The 24,628-nt window shown below is 34.8% G+C and overlaps 1 protein-coding gene across 2 annotated transcripts in view; it reads right to left on the minus strand.

Moving 5' to 3' along the window:
• Positions 1 to 23,673, minus strand: part of LOC126837366 (cyclic nucleotide-gated cation channel alpha-3) — a 70,590-nt gene extending 46,917 nt beyond the window's left edge. For both annotated transcript variants that reach the window (XM_050571260.1, XM_050571258.1), the window contains exon 1: positions 23,343 to 23,673. The gene's annotated coding sequence lies outside the window, so the exon portion shown is untranslated. The remainder of the gene's footprint in view (positions 1 to 23,342) is intronic.
• Positions 23,674 to 24,628: the final 955 nt, after the last annotated feature.

Here is a 24,628-nt window from a genome sequence, read left to right on the forward strand (position 1 = left end):
GGCCTGCATGACTGTGTATTAAAAACCATATAAGGTGATTAATTAAGAATAAGAAACTCATCGGTTCTTAAAATAATTTCAATTGTTTTAGTTTTTCTTTTGGAAACATTTTTGTTTATATTATTATGTTCTACAAATTAATTTGAATTTTGACAGTTGAATAGTAACGTATAAACGTAAATTCTAAATTAAGAATAACTTCCTCGATATTTTGATTGGTCGAAACAGTTTCAATAGATCCTTCCCCCCCCCCCGCTTCTAAAAATAGAAACTCCTTAAGAACAGTTATTTAAAAGTATAAGCACAACGATAATAAGTATTTTTTTTGAACTGATATCGATGATAAAAAAAAATACAGTTATTTTATTTGTCTATGCTATTAAATTCAAGCTCGAATCGTACGACAATATCCGTATATGTTTTTTTTTTTATCGAACAACACTATCTCTGAAGTGAAGCAATACCGTGTAAGACGTCGGGTGCATCGCGCCGTCGTTTCGCATTTGTGACGTGCGAGTCGTCTCTTTTGAACGGTTTTGGACTTAATCGTAAATCACGACACTTGCCGGATCTATCAATCTGTTGTCAGACTTCGATACGGTTAACGAGGGCTTTCACGCCCTTCTCTTGGCGGCAGTGTTGTACCGACCCCCTGCATGTTATCGAAAGTTTTCTGAGAGCGAACGCGAAACAGATTGACTCGTTGGATTTCGAGAGAGAGAGAGAAAAAAAAGAGACACCAAACACTTGTGCCGTTACTAATGTTCGCCTTAGAAATGAATATTATTGTACACTGCAAAACCCGTTGTTTGATTCTTCAGTTTATCAACACTGATACTCGATTTTGGAATCGAGGGATGAGATCATCGTACGGGCCGCAGTGGTCTATTCACAGGTGACGAGCGGGGTGACATAACACCCCCAGGGAGCCTAAATTTGTATAAATATAATGTTATTAACAGTCTATTTGTTAAGCGGAAAATTCTTAATATAAATGTAGAAGTTTAGGAAAAAGTGTCACAAAAAGAACATTGTATTACTTATATTGTATTATTGAAAAATGCATGTCGCCACATTATTAATTGATTGCCTATCAAAATATTATCTAAAAACGTTTGACACGATTAAAAAAAAATATATCAACTACATTTCGAAGACATTAAAATTTCTCTGCTGTTCGGACAGACACTTGTCGGGAAAAGGGTTAGATTTTAACGAGCCATTTTTATCGAAAAATAAAGTCATTAAGTTAAATCACAAATTACACATTTACGACGACGGTATAAATAACAGATTTAAGCGATAGCGGTTTGATAATAATAGTAATAATAAAAAAAAGAATACATTAATTACAAAATGTTTGTAAAAACAAACTGAAACAACAAAATGATTTACGACCGATGTCCAGTCCACCGAAATAGGTTAACACGACGACTTATTAGTGAATGGATAATTTAACATGTCTGAACTATACACAACTGTTCCGCTTAAGCATAATTGTTTATGAAGGGTTTTTTATTAGAAAATAACCAAAATGTGTGCATTGCTTTTCTATTTGAACGACTACAGAGTTTTGCAAAAGTAAAAAATCGGAATCGTCTATTCCAATTTATTGACAATGGAAATGCCCGGAGTGTGTACATAAAAAAAATAAAAGCATATCTGTACAAATCCTTTGGCAGCCGTACAAATGCATTCAGAGCTTTCGTCCCCGCTAGGTATACAGGGTGATTCGTTATGGATAAGACACTCATATTATCCATAACTCTTAAAAAAACTTGCTACTTTGTAGTTTTTTTCTTTTTGACAATATTATATTTTGTTTAAGTTACCTTACAGTGATATATAAATTATTTAGTATTTTCCAATGCTCTCCGTCGACTCTTGAAACTTCAATTGTAACGCATGTATATGTTTAATTACCTTTTTAAATGAAGAACGATTTGTGGAAAATTTACACTGGTCGATAGTCAGTTTTGGATAGTACTTATTGCGAGCCACGTCCGTCCTGATTTTTTTTTAAATCTAATTTTAAAAGCGATTATTCAAAACTGGTTAACGACCAGCCGAAATGTTCAGCAAACTATTCTTAATTCAAAACACGAATTAAATATAAACGTTACTGCTTAAGTTTTAACAGCAGTCGGAAAACACTAACATTTAGTAATATTTTATAACTCAAACTCAATCATTATTAAAATACAGTTTTTTTTTTTTTGCAAACAAGTAAATTATTCCCTTGAACTTACAACACCCTATACATACAAAAAAAAAGCATATCTGTACAAATCCTTTGGCAACCGTACAAATACTTTTGGAGTTCCTGTCCCCGCTAGGTATATAATATAATGTTATGTGCTTAAGCTCACGGGGCGTGGAAGACGAATGTACCCAAAACGGAGATGGTCGGACGGTTTGCCGCGTCGGCTCCGATAAGGCGGGCGAGTACACCACCTTTGGATCATCAATCAACGGGGGTTGTTTTTTTTTATTATTATTATTTAATGCGAGGCTGATTGGGTCACAGAAACGTCTATAATGGCCGTACACCGTACCTACACGTCTCCCAGGTTACTCTCTCTCTCTCTTTCTCTCAGGTTTTGCACGCATGATAAATAGTCGCCGTCATGTGTACCTACCGTTTCCATGACGGAAAACAGGGCAGAATAATAATTTCCACGACGCCGGGGTGGATATAACTTAAAACCGACCTCGTTGACCGACATTTGTTGGTCGTATACACATTATCCGTGTATGCGGTTCTCTTAGTGTGTGTGTGTAGCCTTCAGTTTATGTTCTTCAATTCCCATATGCACTTCACAGCCAACGACGTACACCGCATGAAAATCGACCGGAATGAGACAAAAAACACACAAGCACACACGTGATAATATCTTTGCATCGATGCGAAGCCCAGAAGGTACTATTTTAACAATGATGTGTTTTTATTTTTGTGTAACTTGAACCGATTTCTTCGTGTAGAAACTCAATATAGATCAGAAAATATCGTACCTGTATGGTACTTCAGTGGGTCAAATATTTTTAAAATTTCACCCCTCCCTTTTTAAAATAATTGAGAAAAACGCCCGAAAAAATTGTCATAGTTTTTAACTTAACACGTTATTGTTAAAATCTTAGCGTACACACTAAAAAATAGGATTTAAGAGGTTAAATTTCCTATTTTAGATGTATCGAACGCCTAAAGCAACTGGAAATGAATGTACATATTTTGTAATCTAGGTATGATAACATTATGTCATCGCATTAGTTACATAAAACCCGTATGGATAATATTATAAAGTCCTAGGTGACTGAGTACCTTCTTGCAGGATACTGTTTTAAGGATTCTCTTAATTACTTATTTATTGCCTCGAGAAAAGCACTGCTAAATTGAATGTTGCTGATGTAAGCAAAGGTGTAACTTTTGGTTCTGGTGAGCTGTTTAAAAAATATCCGTGGTACCAAAAATTGTCAAGGCTCTAAAATCTGGTTAGATTTCCATAAATGAGATCACCAGTTATTTTATTACAATTTGTAATAATGAAAAACCTTTAATCCTTTCATGAATAATAAAATCAACAGATACAAATTTTATAATAATTCATAATATTAGTTAAGGCTGGACCAAATATAACAAACGGTGGCTTTCGAGTGGCCGGCAGTTTTCTTGTAAATTCAATTTCTAACAAAAAATTTTTCATCTGACGGCAAACTCAAACGAGTTTTTCGAAAAATGTTTGGCATTTGACTTTGGCCAAAGAAAGAGGTGGTGGACAATAACTAATAGGACTGGCAACTATCTTAACTTGGCTGAATTCTAAAAAAATATAACCGATTAAATTGTAATGGAATATTAAGTTTTGAAAAAATTGTTCGTTGACAGTGATTTATTACACATATAGGTCACTGCATAGATCACCTCATGTATAAGATTAAAATTATAAATGGGATATTTATTCATCTATACCACAATTTTGTATAATAACTTATGTTTTATTCGTTACTTTATAGTGCATTTTTTGTACCCGGTGAAGATTAACATACAGTAGACAAAGTTTTCTAATATATTCTTGTATTTTGTATCACTGACAAACATACACCATCGATTAGTCTTCTAGTGGAAAATGAAAAGCGTCGTCTCGACGATAAGTTGATAGTGAATAGTAATGTACAAGAAAAAGCTTGCATAAAATACTTTTGACATGCAAATAGGTGAACGTTCAAAATCAGTAGAAACTACAGAATAAACATTTTACAAAGAAAAACTCGGTAACTTTCTTAAGTAAATGAAATCCCTTCCGTATCACCTTATAAAAAAATATTTTCCAAAAATAAAATCTACACTTATCATTTATAGTTCTGTTAGTGCATCTTTTTTGCTTGGACACCTTTAACAAAAACCGACAACAGTTAATGAATAGGAAGGTTACTTCTAAAATAAAAAAGATAGTGTGGCATGGTGAATGGCGCTGGGAAATGCGTCCGTTTAGGTACAGTATTGTGTCAAACGTAGTAAACGAAAGCAAGAGTTAAGACTAAATAAAAAATATATGCATAGGATATGACGAACACTCTGGGAGGGGCAAAAAACTAAATGGTGTGCACCGTTGCGTTCGGTTTGTTTGCACACGGGATGCGTTGAGCTAACGGATGTCACCGGGCAGGGAGATAAAACAGATAAAAGTTATATGTATATACCTATTATATAAGGTATATGTAAAAACATTTTTGGCGAATCGCCTCCGGAGTCTTCTTGCCGGCAGTCGTCGCGTGTCCGAGAGTTGTTATTATCGATTGGGCCTTCCATCCGTTTAGAGCGCAGTGTCTCCCACGACCGACCCCTGTGTGTTGCTGCCCGTGTAGTGCACCTCCTGTGCGGCGCCTCGTCCATAAAGGTAATAACACACACACACACACCCACACATGCGCTGAAAATCCGTGAAGCTAATTAATCATCTGCAGTTGTTGTATGTAGTTTTGTGAAAAACTCGCACAGATCCCTCGCGCCCCTCGCCTCATCCCCAACGGGTTTCCTGACCATCTCCCTCTCTCGTTTGCTTCCACTCTTGAGCATACAGGGTGATTCGCGTTAATGATGATGCAATTGTATAGTTATTATTTTTGGAGATACGTACTTAAGTTTATGCAATTTTACAATATCGGAAAAATGTTAGTTCAGAGGTCTATCAACCAAAACCAACCTATATCAAAATATTTATTACTTAATTTAATCAACTAAAGTTTACAAGGTTTAATCACACAATGGATGCGGTTGAATTGTTTAAAAACGTAACACGTTCAGTCCATATCTACAAATGTATAAATAATAATATTTTTAAAAAGTCTAACAACTTCTAAGATATCGACTGGATCATAGCTGTTAACCACTCACCCTGTATATATATATTTATACATGTAGGATGACGTGTACACTTGACGTGTATGCAAGAGCAAAAAATATCCCGCTGTTGATGTGTCAATTGGCACTTAACACTCTTTTCAAATATTAATAGGTACTCATAGATGAGGGTATTTTTATTATTTATGGTATTATTATTTTATATATTAAAAAAAAATAAATATCTTATTAACGTAAGACACTAATTTTCCGGGTAAATAATTAGAATTTTTTAGTTTTTCTTTTTGAAAACATTTTTATTTACGTTATTGTACAATATTCTTATAAGTCTACCGATTGTTTAACTTTTTTACTATTTTCGGTAACGATATTAACTTTTGAGTTAGTTCCGTGACTCTTGGAATTAATATACCAATTTAACCATAGCAAAAAAAAAAACATTAATATAATAACTGTGGCGGTACTCATTTAACCTTAAAGTAGGACGAAATTATTCAGCGGGCACATTAGTGAAATTTGGGTCTTTAGAGACGTTTAAATTTTATGCGAAGGACAATTTGGACGGTACGTTGATGAGACCCACAAGGAACTTAGTTGAAATCCCTTTGGGATGACAAGAGTCTAATTAGTCTAATGGCTTAATTTATTATTATTTTATAAGGGCCAAATTTTATTACAGGAAACTACGACTTTGTTGAATAATCGAAAATTTCACATTATTTATTTTCAAAAACTATTTACTTCCTCTCCACCCTTCTAGACCGGAATATATTATTAATAATATATTATTATTTATTCGTTGTCTTGTTCTTTCTAGTCCCTTCAACCCTTCAACGTCTCAACACGCTCATTTCCGACACACTCGCGGCTGGTTGTTCTATTTTCTTGTCAACAGGCAAGTAACCTACTTCACACATCATTACTGGGCTCGCTACTGCAGCTTTTGTATAAAAATTAAAAAGTCATTCCATAGGATTAAGAAAGTTCTAGGTAAAGTCCTAGGTACTCCGAAATTGTTGTGAGGATTTTTCTCCCATATTTATTTATCACCTCGAGGGAAGAACTGCCAAATGCTCGTTTTATACCAGGAGAACGTCGGTCGACATCGTATAATTTATTAAAACCTATTTATAACATTTCATGTATACATTCTGCGCAAACATGTACATTTATACAGTGGCCTGAGTCGTTAAATTCTATTATGTATTATGTATTCTCCAAGTAAGATCTGTACATTTTGAATAATTCATATCGGACAAACCTATGTTTTCACATTTCATTTTTATTTTTTGCAACGCATCCGTGGGAAATGGGAATTGTTTTGTACTTTTGTCATTTTTTTTCATCAAATATTTTTTTAAGGCGGTCGAGAATTATATTAAAAATAACAAGACGACACTATGCATTACACGTCAAGTTTAAACGAATATGCACGTTATAAAAAATTTGATGCGAGGCACTACATTCTTCGGAAAATATGAATATTTTGAAATTTGTTTTCTCCTTACTTATGTTTTTCAATTATTAGAAAATTATTTAGCTCCATTCTTTATACGTGAAAGAAGTACTCGTATGGACTATGTTTTATCACATGAGTACAGAAGTTATTATTTTCATAAACATGTAAGCAAACATTTAAAAAAAAAACTTATGGCCTGAGTTTAAAATTTTCATCAATGTGTTCGTTTGCCATGACTTTGCAAAGATATTACATTTTCATTTATAAATAATATTCTGTCGGTCATTCACCTTGTCGTTTTCAAGTCTCGCAAAAAATATTTTCAAACATATTTTAATACGTCTGGAAAAAAACCAAAATGAACCGGTATACAATTACCGACAGTCCCAAACAATAGAATATTTTTTTCTGTACAAAAAAAAATGATGCTCTTTTAAACGATACTGTCATCGAGTCGAGACCAAAATGAATTTTTACGAACTTTACTCAACAAAGTATACAAATTTAAATATCATATAAGCACCGAAAACTACAATTTGAATGCAATTAAACGTGTATTAGTTTTGAAATTGATATTAAAAACTACACTCTAAAAATAGGATCGCGTTACGACGGTTTGCGTGCACTATTAATTTAGTTTCTTTGTTGTAACGTTTGTTCGGAGTTTCTATATAATATAAACTAACCATCCTTGAATTAATACAATAATAGCGTGTAGTTGTGTAATTAATTTTTTAGTTTTAGGATAATATTTTTTTTTTTTTTTAGACCGTTACTCTGTTAATGACCAACAATGTTAGCTGTTTTGCTCTCTCGGAAGCTCTATTTGGCAGTACAAATGAATGGTATTGTCTTATCTCAATGAGCACTAGATGAGTTCTTTCGTATAACACACTTAATGATATTTTATCACTGTTGATGAAAAAAATTAAGAACTAAAAATGGACAATATCTTTTGTCGTTAAAAACAACACTTTAACATACAATAACTATATTTTCAATAAAACATAAATAATAATAACACAAAAAAGCTTAGCGATTGCTACACAATAAACCTACGTCAAGCTTTCTGACAAAAAAGTAATCTTAGTTTTCCAATAGTTTGTTTGGTCATTTTTGGTTTTCAAATAACTACTTACATAATTTATTGTTATTTAGATGAATCAATGCTAGGATATTAGTGTAAACAATGGATCTAGGATTTTAAGTTCAAAGTTTTTTGGAGATAATAAATTTGAAGAGATATTAATAATAATATTACTGTTGTTTTTTGTTTGCGGACTATTATTTTTTAATATATATCATATGGCAGCTAACGTTGGCCGGTCGGTTTCTGAGCTAACAGCTACGATCAATTTCAACGGCTGTTCAATAATAGTAATAGTAACAATAAAAACAAGTTTATTGTTTTCGTCTTTTGGGCAGTGCAAGACATCAAGTGATTGATCGATCAGGTACACATGCCATCGTACCATTATAATACCCAATAACAATAACAGTATAATAGTATATTTTGTAAAAAGCCAGTACAGTGGGGTTAGGCCATAGCGGAGACGGAGCATATTGGGATGGGCAAGGTTCATCTACAGGAATGATTACACAACTTATGAAATCATTTTAAAATATACGCTTATGTGCAAATCCGTAGATAGTATAGAAGTCGATAAAAGCATTGTTAAATCTGTGATATGCTTAAAATTATATTTTGACAATTAGGATGGATACGAATGTTATCGATCGTCCTTCTACAATAATTGTTACCCCTATATAGTGCTTAGCATTACAATGAACATACTTTTCTGATACCTGTTGACTGTAGATTCGTCCACACATAGCAATCTGGAAATTTACAACGGTCAAAGTGCAAGTTCCCTCGTTTTCTTTAACCTAACTTGAAGTTTCCTCCCCTACTGGTGGGGAAAAGGGTTTTGTGATCGAAGTTAAACAGCGGACAACGACGACAGTCGGTCGAAGCCACGTGCCGTGCCCTATCATAATAATAGTATGATTTCATAACAGTGATTGGACCGACAGCACCGGAGCGGGGGGGGGGGTGGGATAAGGGCTAACCTCAAGTATCCGGTATCGGTGTCGTCGTAGCGCAGTTGCACGGTCCGAAGAATTGATGGAAAAAGTGTCAGCTGTTCGTGTCGGTATCAATCAAAAGTGGCGTAAAAAGGAAAATTCCACCGACGACGACGATGATGTGGGTGAAAAAGTGTCAAATTCATATACATAACACATCGGCACCGTGTATGCGCGGTTATCTCGTGTATTATTTTCGGCGGTCTACAGTTCGTACCCGAGTTATTGGCAATAAAAAAACAAAAACAACCCTCTCCCTCCCCCCCCCCATCGGCGAAGGATAAACGTTCTCGAATTTCCTAACCGGATCAATAACATCATTTACACGGTCAATTATTCGGCGCGCGGTCCACGTGAAACCACTTGTGCTGACTGACCATTGCGGCGATGTGATTTATCGGCGACGTCCCACAACGAAACAAAAACGAAAAAGCAAAAAAAAAAAAAAAGGCTTTCCACTTGTTAAATCAAAGCACACGATGCGCAAATCGAAATCGAAAATCCATCAATCCGTTTTCGGTCGACACAAATGCGCTCCCCGAGCTGAGCTGCTGTCGATTGTATTCCTAAATCAGTAATTCTCGATGATGGTTCCGGTATAAATGTGCAAAACGCGGCAAACTCGGTTTGATTACCTGTTCTCGTTCTGTATAATATTCCACTACAAGCCTCGACTTTGATGTAATATCTAGGTTTAACATCCCCAATCTGCACACATCAAATTTATGAAACCTGATTGTGTATCTGTTCTCAGACGTTTTTCGAATGAGACTAATTTCCTCGGCCTTTGGAAAATTATTACTTCCATATAATATATTTTGTAATATTATATCGTCGATGCCTTTGGTGATCACTCTCGAGTGGATTTAATCTACACGGGCTTTGCTATAACGTTTTACCGCGTCGATCACACCGTACTTCAACTGACAAATTAGCTTTTGGAAAATCACTTCAGACCCGATTTAAATCATGCATAGATAATTGAAATCAAAGGGTAGAAATGCATGGAAATGGTTCCGGTGTCCTAATAGCTACTTCAAGCCCCCTTCATGTTCCCTTTGTTGTTCACTATGTACGCACACTTGCTGGCTAGTGCTGACATCATCAAGAATATTTCTTTGTGTAGACTCGGTATGTCATGACTCTGTGTCAAGTATTATAGACTTATTTATCAGGACGGGTCAGACGACCTTGCGCCTTGGTCCTTTGCACAGTGGAAGTCCAGTTTGTTTTGAATATTATAACATTGATGCAACAACTCTTTCTACCTTTAAAAACTCTGTCACTGACGCGGGTTTTGTTTACACTCCTAGTTTATCTCCAAAGCTACATCTGTTGATCTGATCTGGACGTGTATTTATATTGGCACTAGATTTTCAACCAAGGTTCCTTTGGAAGTCTATGAGCCGAGAGTTTAGATTTCACCGAACTGACGCGACGGTAAGGCTCAAAACGTTTTTTACGACGATTTAATGGCGCAGCCACGATGGTAATCATAAACCAGTATGATAAAAGCAATATTAATCCACATGAATTATGTAGAACACAGATAGTATGTACGAACAAATCAAATCTGACAGTCGCTACGGCCGTTACTCGTTTCCGGAGAATCGCTGTTGTAACTCCATTCGAACTACTGCTTGTTTATAGCATTCGGCAAAGTCTATAACCACATCAATCCGAATGAAAATGGTTTTATCGTATTACTTTAAGACGACGGAGAAAACGCTATTGTTAAAATAATACAGTGTATAATAAGGTCCTAAAAATTATCATGTGGCTTATCGCGGTTCACTCGGCTAATCATGAAGCTGACCAGCTAATTTTCCCTAGTAGAAAAACCATATCGACGTCGCATGCCGGCAACAATGTTTTGAAACCATCCTTCAAACAAATTGGACAATGATTTTATAAAACCACTTTACAGAAATCTATAAAAGCTTAAGTCCGTTTGCTGTTGAGCAACTGGTAAAAGTCGATTCCAATAATTATTATTGTTTGTTTGAGAGAATATTGCCGACCTGGTGTAACTATTTACGTTAGTTCAAGTGACGTGATTGTAATTTGAAAAATGTTACGGTAAACTTTCAAGTACACACATACAGTGTTTCAAACGGTCGTTACATCTAAGCTCAAAATTCTCGGAATTCCGTTTGGCTTTTGTCAAAATTTTGTTAGTTACATACACACTCCGACAAATAAAAATATATAGTTTATGAAACAAAAAACAATGCTAAAGATGCAATCTTTTGTTAGTTATTATTTTTTTTTTTTCGATAAAGAACTTTTATTTTATTTGAACAGTAAATTAAAAAAGCTCACGCCGAAAATATAATTTTAAGCACATAATAGCTTTTATAAAGTTTTAATTGATATTTGTATTTCCAACGTCCACAGAATCACATTGATACGTTTATTTAAAAGTTATTTTATCACTTTCAGTTGTAATCTTCTGCCTCAATTTACTCCTTATCGAATCTATGTCAAAAAATCCACAGTCATATTATCCAAAATAAAATATTCAAGGACAAAAATATCCAAACCAAAATAAAAATATTTTATTATTTTACACATACATAAATCAGTCAATACAAAACTTAGTTAACTAAAACTACATGTCTTATCATTTTCTTCCCCATTAATTTGTGGTTAAAAAAATAGCAATGTATAAAAAAATTACATCATATTAAAATATAAATATACCCATTCAATTCTATCATATTATCCTAATGAGTTAGAGATGGCACGTAAAAAAATTATCAATATATTTAGTTGTTTTTTTTTAAATTAATAGTACAAAGATTCTCAATGGCCGACTTTTGTTTTGTCAACACACATATATTAACTTCTATACAGTTGGACGAAGTATCCTAACAAATAAAATAAAATAACTTTAGAAAATAATTAATTTTTAATTTGATTTTTCATAGAATTAATGTGGTTTTAGTTTGAACCTCGGTAAAAATCATTTTGGATATATTTTTGTCTTTGGACATTTTGACCTTAGATATTTTTACTTTGGACTCTTTGACCGAATACTCTTTAACCACACTATGCCTTGACCCCACTGTACTGGCTTTATGTTTCTCTGTTTTTTTTTACTATCTTGTTGGTTTGCTTTATAAAAAAAAAAAAAAAAAAACCGAGTAATTGTTTTTCGTGATTTTCTTTGGCGAGTACGAAATCGACCAAAGGTTTTTATTGCGATTTTTTAGGGTTTGTTTCGCACACATATCTCGTTTGAGATGTGTTCAATGACCACACGCCGTAACAAACCTCGGTGAGTGGTAGATTTCAAATTGAATTTTTTTTTTTTTTTAATGTTACTTTAAGTTTACCAAAGCTGCGGCACGTATTCGAGCCGTATACAGCATACTAAGAAACGGTTCGAGAAAGTAGTTCCTAATCCGATATTATCGTGTGGGTGGCAAAGTACAAGCGTTTCGTATAGTATTATAAAGCTTCAACCACGTCCGAACGCTGTATAAATTAACTTAAATAATTATTTGGAAAATCATTGCGTGGTCGTGTTTCATAAGTATTTTCCTATCGTTATTACTTTTTTTTTTTAACTCATTTGAGCAACCTACAGAGAATAACAGCTGTTGATTGTAAAAATAATCCCAAGATTGAATATTTAGTCATGATACTACCAAGTGTTTAATCATATCGTTGACTTTTTATTGATTACAACAATCTAAACAACATTGGTTCCCTATAGTTTATTTATTGAGTTACACAAATAAAGTTGAACGACTAATTTGTCAACGATGGCTGATTTCACAAAAACAATTAATCAGCAAATATAATTAGCGTTATGTGCATACTGAGTGTTATTTTTTTTAAATATTTTACAAAAAATTGCATAATATTATTATAAATCTAAATATCATTAAATCACCAAACCCCGTGTTATGTAATTTATAGGTTATTAGCTGGATTGAAAAATTAAAACTTATGATAATGTCATGTTATATATCCCGGCATTCATATTATTATTATTAGTACTCAAGGGACCTATAAAATCAATTGTAGTTATTTTAACGAATGTTATCGATAGGGGATTCATTGTTTAAACTACGGTATTTATTTACATTCCATATGGTAAATATAATATTCTGAGAGATAATAATATTGTTCATAATAATTAAACGTTGTTGAATTAATTGGAAAAGGTATTTTCCCAGGTATTTTTTTTTCCAGAATAAAACTGGTGGTAATTATTAAAATATACACCTAAATTAAAATATCAGCAAAAAAAAAAATCATATTTATAAATATTATACAACAGCTATAGTAGGTATATACATTGTTTTTGTTATAAACGCTCACTACAAAGTACCCTGTCGTCCATACTCATGATACTGTACTTGATTACACAGGTCATGAGGTTACTGTAGAGAATAGGATAGTTTATTTGATCAGTTTACATGTGGTGTTTAATGAGTTTCGACAATTATTTTTACTGTAGGATAAACGTTATGTCAAAGACTGAATCAAAAGTAATTTCTTCAACGAGTAGTCTTAACCCTTGGCCGTAAAAATAAACGTACAATATAACTTTATAATTTACTCGAACAACCCGAGTGCACCCGAGACGCTTTCAGGGATGTAAAATATGTTACAAATCCGCTTAGGAGTCGTGTTCGTCGTGGCTTAAAAGGTTTCGAGTCACTATACCGTGTAGTACTGTACAGTGGTTTTACATTTTAATTCAATTGAGTACAGTATACTGTGCGGTTCGCTAAGCACAAGACAATCGGTATTGTTTCTTCATACAATTGAAATTTTATAGTTTTTCTTGTTGAAAACATAATTTTTGTTTATCTTTTTTTTTTTTACAATATTATAAAACTATATTTGAAGAGCACATGGGAAAACGGTAGTAGTCACATTATGAAAATTGTAGAGTATAGCAAAAACAAAGTTCGTGAATTCCTCTCCCTCTAACATAGGAACAAAAAAATCACAATAAATGCTGTTCTAAAAAAAAATGTATTCATTTAAACAATCTATTGACATAAATAAAAAAAATTAATGGCATAAATTGAAAAAAAACTAATTGAAAAAAAAAATGTCATAATGTGACTACTACTGTTTTTCCCCTGTGCCCTTCTTTTGTTGGCTGTTGTTTCACTCACCCATAGCAACCTAGAAATTTACTACGGCCAAAGTGTTGTTTTCCCCTTTTTTGGGGTTTTCCTTAATAAAAATAAAAGTTTGAGTACAAATTTGTTGATAAAATTGTATATTATATTGAAGCGCCATTCTAGAAGTACAGTCAACAGTACAATATCTCCAGTTAGACCAAATAGACATTAAAACAGATAAATAAAAAAAAAGTTTCTTCCCTTTCCGGGAAAGATATTTGTTGTCAAATAATATTCTATACAAATTTGGCACTAATGTAACTATTTTTAATCCTTAAAGCCTGATTTAATTTTTTTTTTAAATGTTTAATTAGTGAATGGATTTTGTGACCATTTGACGACGTTAGGATTTTACTGGATAAAAAAAGCTGCAGCGCGTTAAAAATTAAGTCATTTTTTGGGTGTTTTTTTTTTATTTTTAAAAGGGAAAAGGTGAACTTCAGGTACGATTTCTATGCTATTTTCACAAAAAAAGTAACTCAGCGCCACGACGAAGCTAAAAAATGATATTATTATTATTATTGCGAACTTCGCCGTGGAGTCGATTAATTATCTGTCGGTAGCTCACCGCCGAAAACGGGCTAATTGATTTTCGGAAAAGCTGTGGAAAACGCTCAAGGCTCGCACAGCAGAGACCCGTGTAGTCATTGGCATTGTTCGTCGGATCGTCACTGAATGTCGACCACGAATAAAGGGTCGGTGGCTGAAAGGGTAGAATGTTTATAAAGGCCAAGCCTGTATATAATACATAAGGACCAGTGAGCAGAGGAAATCGCGGTAGATTTGGCGGTCAATCCCAACATATGTGTACGGAGTGTTTCACGTTTAAGAGGTTGAACAGATTAGAAAACGGATATATATAGATGGATATATGTACAGATTCACGGGCAGACAGAGCCGATGTCAACAACGACGTCGTCGTGTAACACAATGCAATGCTCGACCGTGGAACTCTTGCCTTATGTTCTCTTGTGACTCGTGTGTGAAAATGGCCGGAAACCTATTCGGCCTAAACCGCAGAGTAAACATAAATGTAGAGCTCTGACATCATCGTATTGTAATGATACACTCGGTGACCGAATAATCAAGAGAGCGACCGACAGTGTAACTAGTTTAAATACAATTAAAATATTTGTTTTATAGGTTGTTAAACACTGCGCACAGTATAATCCTTATCGACTGTACATATGCCAAAGAATACGACCCCAGAAATAAATGGCTTTAGGGGCCGTATTTGCCCTGACCCGTCGAAGCAGGGTTAAAAATGTTGGGATGGCGAAATTCGATCGTTGGTTCAAGAATTGCTGAACATTCTGAATTTTCAAAATAAAAAGGCAGACTTCTCATTTGTAACTTGAGTAATTAATTGCACCAATATGGCTGCTGGTGTTCTCTTCCAAGGAAAAAACACTGCTGTTGTGAGGCTAATGGTTATCAAAACGCGATACTGTCTGGCCCGTTATTAAGAGCCGTATACGAGTCGAACTAAAAGTGGTTGCCGAGTTTGCAATGTCTATTTAAAACAAATACTTAGACATAAAAAGTTTATGAACATTGTGTAAAGTGTCCGTCGGGAAATTTTCAATGCCCGGCAAATAATTTCCGTGGTAATTGGTCGAAAAACAACCAAGTTAAACGCGGTCTACTCTTATAATAATAACAATTCTATTGAGCTTAAATCGATTTGCCAGTGTCGTTGACTGCAAAAAAAAAAAAAACAATTTAATGGCGCAAAAACGGTCTGGTAATTATTATTCAAAAGCCAATATAATGATTGCATTTTTGTTTTTTATACTTTTATTTTTAGAAAATTCATTAATTTATATTTTGTCTTAACCCTTGTTAGTGGGATAGGTCGATTCGAATCCAACCACACTTTTCCAAACATCACCCCATCTGTACAGCCTGTAAGATGGCTGATGGAAACTGTAATTATCTTTGTGGTTTTGGGAATTAAAAAATTTAATTTTAACGATATTGATCTACTACTAGACAACACCTTATTCTAATGCACATTTAGGATAAAATTACTTATGTGTTGTGATCTATGATTGAAAGGCGAGTAAAAACCACATCCGAAAATACGTTATCACCTTATCATCGCAGTTTTTATTGACATTAAACTGCTTCCCAGACAAGATCAACGTTGTGGTTTGTAGAGAATGTAACACGACTATCGATTTAGTACAAGTATATTTCTCAAGGCATCTTTAACCACGCCTAAAATGTGATCCCCAAAATGAATTGTTGATTGAACGGGTTTTCTTCAATAATCATCCTTTAGCAGACCCTGATGTCAAACTATTCCAATGTCACATCAATTCTAGTGACCTATAGTCAGAGGTGCGAGGAAAATTCTATTAATTATTTTTTTTACCTTTTGTCATTGAAACCCAAAGATAATTATTCTTAGTGAAACATTTTTCGAGGTATGTCAAAACGATAATGAATCATGAGCAGTTGCACTGGATAGAAATATGTACAGCTTTTGGTGAAACGACCCACGTCCTATTGCGTTTTGTCGAATGAGTATTGGCAAATGAAAGCTTTCAGAAAGGTTACAAGTATTTTGTACACTAAAACAGTGTTTGCCGGTATGAACGTGCACCCCGCTGGTCCGAAAAGCACCTAAAACTATTCGTTTTGAATACCTTCATTCCACCTGTTTTGCTCGTGTCAGCGCACTAGTGAATATGCGGCGTTTAGCTATTATTCGGGAACGTTGTTATTCTGAAACATTTCCTTCCGCGAATCCGTTCTTTGTACGAGCTTTACACCTGTTTGCTTTTGTGTTCTAAGCCGTTGGCTGCCAAAATAAAAACCATTTTAAAACATCAAAGACAGCCGAATGGATGGCGTAACAATATTAACACTCAAAAGACCCGGAAAATTCCCGGTTAGCGATTAAAATTAGAAATTTCGAATAATAAAAGCTATTTTATAGAGTTGTGTAGGGTATATCGCGTTCTCGATGAACATCCCCAACGAAGACGCTTGACTTTGACGATAAATTCCTTCAGATTGTCAATGAATCCTAAATCCAAGAGCAATTTATCTTTTCGGTTTCGTGTTTTTTCCATTGAAAACATTTTACTTGCAAATCTATACGGTTTTTAAATGGCTACAATATTACCTGTTTTTATAAAAATCTAAAATACACAACGTTAAAGTCGAGACACCATTTCGGTATTGCAAAAAATCGTTAGTTTTTCTCATGAAGGGAAGACGTTGGATCATGAATATGTCTTATGGTACTTGAAGATTGAGACGAATATAAGACACATTCATGTCAAAAAAACGATTAACCTATTTATTAAGTTTAACACTTAACATTCATATCGCTTCAAGCGTGTTGGGATGTAGAGGAAGTATAGGGGAGGTAGACCAGCGGATAAGAGATCAGGGAAGGCAGGGTTTCCTACTTCGTCTTCCATTTTTTTCCTTCTAGCCTTGTCCTACTTTTACTTTTATCCTTCTTCCCCTCTAGATATAATATAATCTCTTGTCTCTTAACCTTAATCTCTTATCACATATTCCATGACATGACGCGAATTTTGGAATGACCCCTTTGGGTAAGACAAATTCATGTCAAAATGTTCTACCCTATCCTCCCATTTTCCCTCTAGCCTACTGCTACCTCCCATCATATCCTTCCGAGCGATATCTAATCTCTTGTCTCTTAAATATTTTCTCGTGTCTCTTATCACATATCCACGTTAAAACTATGCGCTATTATGAAATTATGTTAATATAATATTATCATAATAGGTACTAGGTTTGTGAACAGTGTATTGATAGAAATTGTAACAAGTAGTCGGTTGTTTTCGAAAACGTAATGTACACCCCCGTGGGGCAAAAAAAAAAGACATACACTCACGCTGAGATGCTATTACCGTTTCTATGTGGTCGTCGACCGGCGTAAGGGGTGTTTCAACCCCTACACTAAATTGGATTTTCTCGACGAATTCATTCAACCGAGTACAATTTCGGCAACCAGTCAATTTCAATAGAGTGAACCGGCCAAAAACTCGGATAAAAATTGCAAGAGAGTTTTGTAATTTTCAGATTTTTCTAAAAACGATTGTGCTTAACGGAAACCCGTTTTTTGTGTTTTCCCAACATTTTGGTTTGTTTTGACTTATTGCCTTTCTCGAACAAGCGATTCAGCTGTATCTACGCTTTGCTGGAGTAAAACACAACTGCGTGTCCGTTTCGGTTATATCATACACTAGCCGCCGGCGAAGTTGTTATATGACATTACATAAAAACCAAAATGGTTATCCGTCCGACAAAATATAATAATCGATCAGCCTGCGACAATAAGTGTATTATAGTAGGCGATTACTCGTTTAACGATGGAAAATAAATAAAAAAAACGCTTTGAGCATTATATTCTTTGACGTCGGCCATTTATAACGCACAAAAGTCCAAAACGTTTTTGTCCCGGACAAAATTAATAACCCAAGAAACAGTGTTATCCTATTTTTGTACATTTTTTTTTTCAATTAATCAATTACTCTATAACCATTTATAAACACAATTCAGTGTGAACATCCAAGTACCATTTTAATTTTTATGACTTTGGTATTAAAACTAATGTACAGTTTGGGGAATTATCTAGATAAAAAATTTATATTATATTAAATATTAGTTGATTTAGTACATTTGTATATGTTGTTACTATATTTAGTGTTGTATGATAGTTGTTATAATGTAAAACAAAATTTTTAAAAATTGTTTAACATATCTATGTGTTCTAAATTTGTTAAATTCATTAGCATTTCATGACGTTATAATATTATGTATTATAGTGATTGTTAATTTATAACATTTTTTTATGTTGTCTGTATATTTTTTGTTGTATGAAAATTTTATTTGATTTCTATACACGTTGTGTTATGTGGAATTTGTTATAAGAGATAACAACATCTTTGTTTCTTTAACACTACTTAAATATTATCTAAATAATCAAATTTTATTTTTTTATTGTCATTTGACGTTATTATAATATAATATTTGTTAATTTTTCTCTTACGATATTTTTTTTTACAAAGCGTTATGTCAATTATATTAGTTAATATTTTTAATTAGGGTATTTTATTCAATTTGTACTTATAAAATAGGTTTATTTCTTTTAAACTATACATTTTATGTAGGTAAAAATGTAATTTATTTATTTATCATTGAGATTAAATTTGTAATTAGCTTATATCTAGATGTTTTTTTAGTTATTTTTTTCATTGCCTCAAACAAAGAATCTCAATTGATAATAATAATTGGATTATAAAATAATTGCTGACGGAAATACTTTTAATTTTATTTCCCATTCCTTTCTTTTTCAACATTCTTATCACCATCACGGTAATCGTCGTTAAATGGAGAGGTCCTGAAGATCTTTGTTGTCGATAGGTTAGGTTAGGTTATGGATAAAGTTTTTTTTATGTTTTAAATACCTAGACGCTTTTTACAAACATTTTATACTATACGTAATATTGTTCATGGACGGCAGATTAGCAGCTATATTGGCCATAATATACTAAAACCCGGTAAATTATGACCGGAAACGGGTTATTTATTTTAATCCCGATACGTTAAACTTCACGGGACCCTGAACATCATCAGGGTTTTTACTGAGCTTGGTTTGGTAATACATTTTTCATCTATTTATCGCTATCCTCGTGCTAGCTTAACCCGTCGGGCCCGTAAATTAGCAACCGAAAAAGGGTTACACACACACACACACAACACTGGCAATGACAACTAACGCTATAGTACACCCTCGAATTGTGCACGTCATGTCGCGTTAGTCGAGTTCTATTAAATATATTATTAGTATTATTTCCTAAGTGTGCTCGCAGAGTTGTGTCACGAACGGCGACAACGGTGGTACTTTTATTTGATATAATATTATATATTTTTATTCGTGCCGTCCAACGCCCAGGGCGTGCAACTCGAGTGTCACTCTGACGAACGGCCGGTGAACATGATCTCCCGGAGGTTTTCACGTTAATTAACAACCCTTTCGGCTGTACATTTTCTTTATACGTGTTATAATATTATTTTTTAATCAACGAAACGTTGATGCCCCGGCCGGTCTGACTGGCTCCAAACACATGAGTAACCTATCCAATACAGGCGCATTGGTGTGGTTAGTGACCAGTCGAAATTGCCCCCAAAAATAAGCGCAAATAAATGTTTAAAATAATAATCAACCATGCCCCGTTAAGAATTCCAATAAACGAACAATTCATTTTACAAAACGAAAAACAAAAATAAGGTATTTTAATAATAACATAAAAAACATATTATAGCATTTTTTATTGTTATCCCCGGAAATAAAAAAAATATATTTATACGAATGCCAAAAGAAACAAAACAATATTCCATTTGTATTGTATATAAATTGATTGTAGCTCCATAAAAGTCGGCATAAAAAATGTTCAATCGCACACGTTTGATTGCGATGCAATTATTTTACAATTTATTCGAGTAAAGAGAGTTGAATAATGATAATTTAAAAAAAAATAATTAAACTCAGTTCGTTTTTTTTTTTACATAACAGAATAGCGCTTAAATCACTCGTTAATTATTTTTGTTCATTTCCATGACTTTTAGCGATACACGTTTTTAACAATATATAATATTTTATTGACAAACAACAATAATGGTTTAATTTGCTAAATAATAGTATTCCTATTGTACGTTGTGTGTACCTTTATTACACATGTTCTCTTTGTGATGTTTTTCGTTTAGTAAATACATAAATTATTATTAAAGTGTATTTTCATAGCCGCTAGCCAGCATAGCTGTTGTTCGAGCTGTCCGTTCCAGATGATTATGACTTTGTAAGTTAACCGTGTTTGGTAAACTAAAAGCACGCACTACACCATGGCGTATGACGTTTAGTAAACTGACAATAATTTCGGTCACCCCTCGAAAGTCGTTGGAACTTGGGCGGTAGAAAAGTTTAATATGAATGGCAAAACCCCATGTAATTATCTACTTAGACTATTATTAGTTTGTCTACCTAGAATGTTTGCTCGAAGTAAATATTGATGCACCGCATTTATTTAAAAATAATAATGTGATTAATCTGGTAATTATTGTTGCACGGGAATTTTAACGTTCACCGTGCGATTTAGATTGGTTAAAACATGCGATCGGGGTGATACCTCAAGAAAAGGACACTAAATTTTTCTAAAAAAAATGAGTTTGCAGTTGAAAATATTATTTTAAATATTTTATATTACTAAATATTGGCCTTGTTTAGTATTTTCCAAAGCTCTAACGACATTAAAGTTTTTAATTAAGAAAAATTGGCTGAAAATGTTGACCGGGAATTGTTTTAAGAGAAAATGAGTGTCTTATCATTAATGAATCACCCGTGTGTATTTTAAAATATAAAACTGTTTTTTTTATATATATTTGTAGATATAAAAGAAAACAAGCACTAGGACAGGAAAACGTCGACGTGTAAAAAGGGATTAAAGAGAAAGCGGTCGGTTTATTTGACATAATTATGTAAAAATTTACTACTTTATTGGCTTAGTTGTTTAGCTATTCAACTAGGTTTTGTCGTAAGTGGATTTTTTATTTTTCGCATTTTTTATGTCAACAGTCAACGGGTATGTGCAAAATAGTTTTATAACGTTGTTACCATGATAATATAATATGGAAAGCAACGGCAACAAATCCTAACCGTATCGAATCTAATACTAAAAATTAATTTTCAAGCTCAAACTATTGTCATACTTAGAGGTGCATGGTGCTTTTAACGTTAAACTATTTTTTTTCTTTAAATCAGACGGCGCTCCGTGTAGGCATTTTTTATGTCACGAACGCGCATTGTCCGTGGACAATTTTTCTGTTATACCTTTTTTGTACCATTTTATCGGACGGCTATTGTGCGGTATGTCGTCGAGGCCGTCGGCTGGACAACGGTTAAGTATTATAATGCGGCGATGCACAAGAGACCTTTCCATTTTGAAAATTATCGGTCCGAATCTTTGGGGTTATTCGACAGCAGTGGGGGGGGGGGAACGGTTAATTCGGCGACCCACGCATATTATACTCTTGTCTTAAAACGTCCACGGTATAATATTATGACGTGTACGGCGAATGGCTGCCGAACATCAATCAAACCGGTAAAATCTATTTTGAATCACTTAAAGGGGTGGCCGGGGACGGAAGGCATTTAAAAAAAAGCAGCGACGCTTGACAATTTCATTGATTCAACCATTTACCAGCTAAAATAGTGAATAGTACAACGGATTATGATCAATTTAAATCCATACAACTAGAAATATCCGTGAAATGAATAATCAAGACGAACAACTTTTTTTAAGTGTGTTTTTTTCGAACGCATCTACTAATTTGCAAAACTGGCCAGGACGGCCGAATTGTACACATAAGGGACAAAAACAACAAAAGCGCGATGCTCATTAGTCGCATGGAGGCATGATGACGATTCGGCCGAGCAGTTTGTTTGGCAAATGGGTTTCTCCTGCTAAATGTAAGCTCGACGTCTAATTGGATAGAACGTCATTCGAAATAAAAGGCCCTCATCTCAATAATTATTGTGCTTAGTAAGTAAAGTAAACTCCGAACAGTATTTCTCCGGGGAACGCAAGCTAGATTTTGACGGTGCCTTTTTAAATAATTATTATTCGCCGGTTCGCGACTAATTGCGTGAATCCAAAACCAAACAAACACTTGCAAAACATGTCAGAGATGACAGTCCAACCCCGTCGCGGAGTCTTGGGATTTTTCGGCAAAAATAATTATTACACTGGAGCGGTTTTATCGAAATCGAAGGGTTCGGAGCAACCACCGGACAAAAGAATATCTTTGAATACAATAACTGTTCGATTCCGCTGTTTGTCACGCCCAAATGTAGATAACAACTTTCCTGTGGACGTTTTTCCGTGAAAAATAAATAAACTTTCGATAAAGATTGACTCATCCGGTTGTCGTGGCGAGCCGTTCGCGATTAGTCTCGGGAAAAAACCCTCGTTGTTTCTAAGGGCGGCGGCGGCGGACGATGAAAATCGATATCCGTCACCTGTTGATTACACGACGGGATTGATAAAAAATAAAACCGACAGGGACTGCCCGGCATAGTCGACAGGCAAACGACCGACGGTCAAGTCTCTAAAATACATTACAACAGCTATTAAAGCCACTATGGTCGCTACCGTCCCTCGGGATGACCGCAGTCAATCTCCGGGGCACAGCCGGTCCCGCAGGATTTCTGCGGGCCCACGTATGGGTTAGTCTTGCGCGTACTTACCGTATCGCTGCTGCCGCCGTTTGGCCGGACCGAAGTTGAGGAGCGCAAACTGTTTTTTAAGCAATTTTTATTTTATTTTACAACCGTATTTTTCTACTCGAAACAAACGTTTGCCCGATCCAGAATGGCGCCGACGTGACGCGGAGTGGCGGAAGACAGCGAACAAAAAAAAAATTACAAAATAAACGCGCCCGTCGATAGGCGGCCGACGTCTGGATGGGAACAAAAAAAAAAAAATGAATTCTTATTAAATTCTTATTATTTTTTTTTCTAGAAATATTGTGGTCGGAAACACTGGCGTTCGTGTTCGGGCGACGACGTCACGACGTTAGCGATCTGGAAACACTACTCTCGCAACGCCGTCGGCGGCTGTCCCGTATCCCTTTATCCCCCTGTTCGGCAGGGAGGAAAAACGTCAGTGCGCGCGCATCCCGTATCACCGCTGCCGCCGCCGTTCCATATCACACACAGAATCCCTCATCGGCCTCGCCGGAGTCGTTTTACGACGGTATTTTTTTCATTTTTTTTTTTTTTTTATAAGAACACCGTGTATCATATATTTTTTTTTGTCTATTATTCCCACCCTAGCTCGCCCCACCCCCCCCCCTCCGTATCCGAACGACATTATTATTATCCTACGTATTGTACGAGCGCTGCCACATGTGGAAAAACAATAATAATAATAGAAATATCGTTTGCCTTGGCGGCGACGGGAAATCGGCAATCGAGCTAATAGCGGCCGACGGACCGCAGTCGCCGGTCCATTTATTATCACCGTGACTCGACGACAACTCCTGTTCTCACCCTCTCCTCCCACACGTTCATCATTGCCCCTTGCGCGGGCCGAGGAAAACCGGGGAAAAAGGGTTTTGTCACCGCTTTCCCAAAAGTGATAAGAAACAGACGATTACGGATGCTGGAGAGAGATAGCTGATAACGGCACAGATATATAAACTAGATTGCTAAATGTTGATAATAGGTGACGCCAAACATCAGCCATCTTGGTCGTGGGCTCTGTATATGTACAACGAAGTATTGATAAAATTCTCTGAGCCCACGATTAACATTGCGGAAAATATGTGTAGTTGAACTTTCTTGTCAACGTACTACATTTAACAATCGAGTTTCTTATTTGAGTCTATGGACAATGGCTCCTTACTAGAGGCAGATGATAAGACTAACAGCTTATCAGTGATGCTTTACGGGACAACTGATAAGAGATCAGTTGGGTTTAGGTTAGATTTGGATTAGATAAGTAAGGGCTAGCTGGCTCCTAAAAAGAGAAC

This window comes from Adelges cooleyi, unplaced genomic scaffold (assembly GCF_023614345.1).
Source record: "Adelges cooleyi isolate 19-005CV unplaced genomic scaffold, UGA_ACOO_1.1 ACOO_flye_CR_arks_rails_tigmint_CR_PRNA_248, whole genome shotgun sequence".
Taxonomy (NCBI): Eukaryota; Metazoa; Arthropoda; class Insecta; order Hemiptera; family Adelgidae; genus Adelges; species Adelges cooleyi.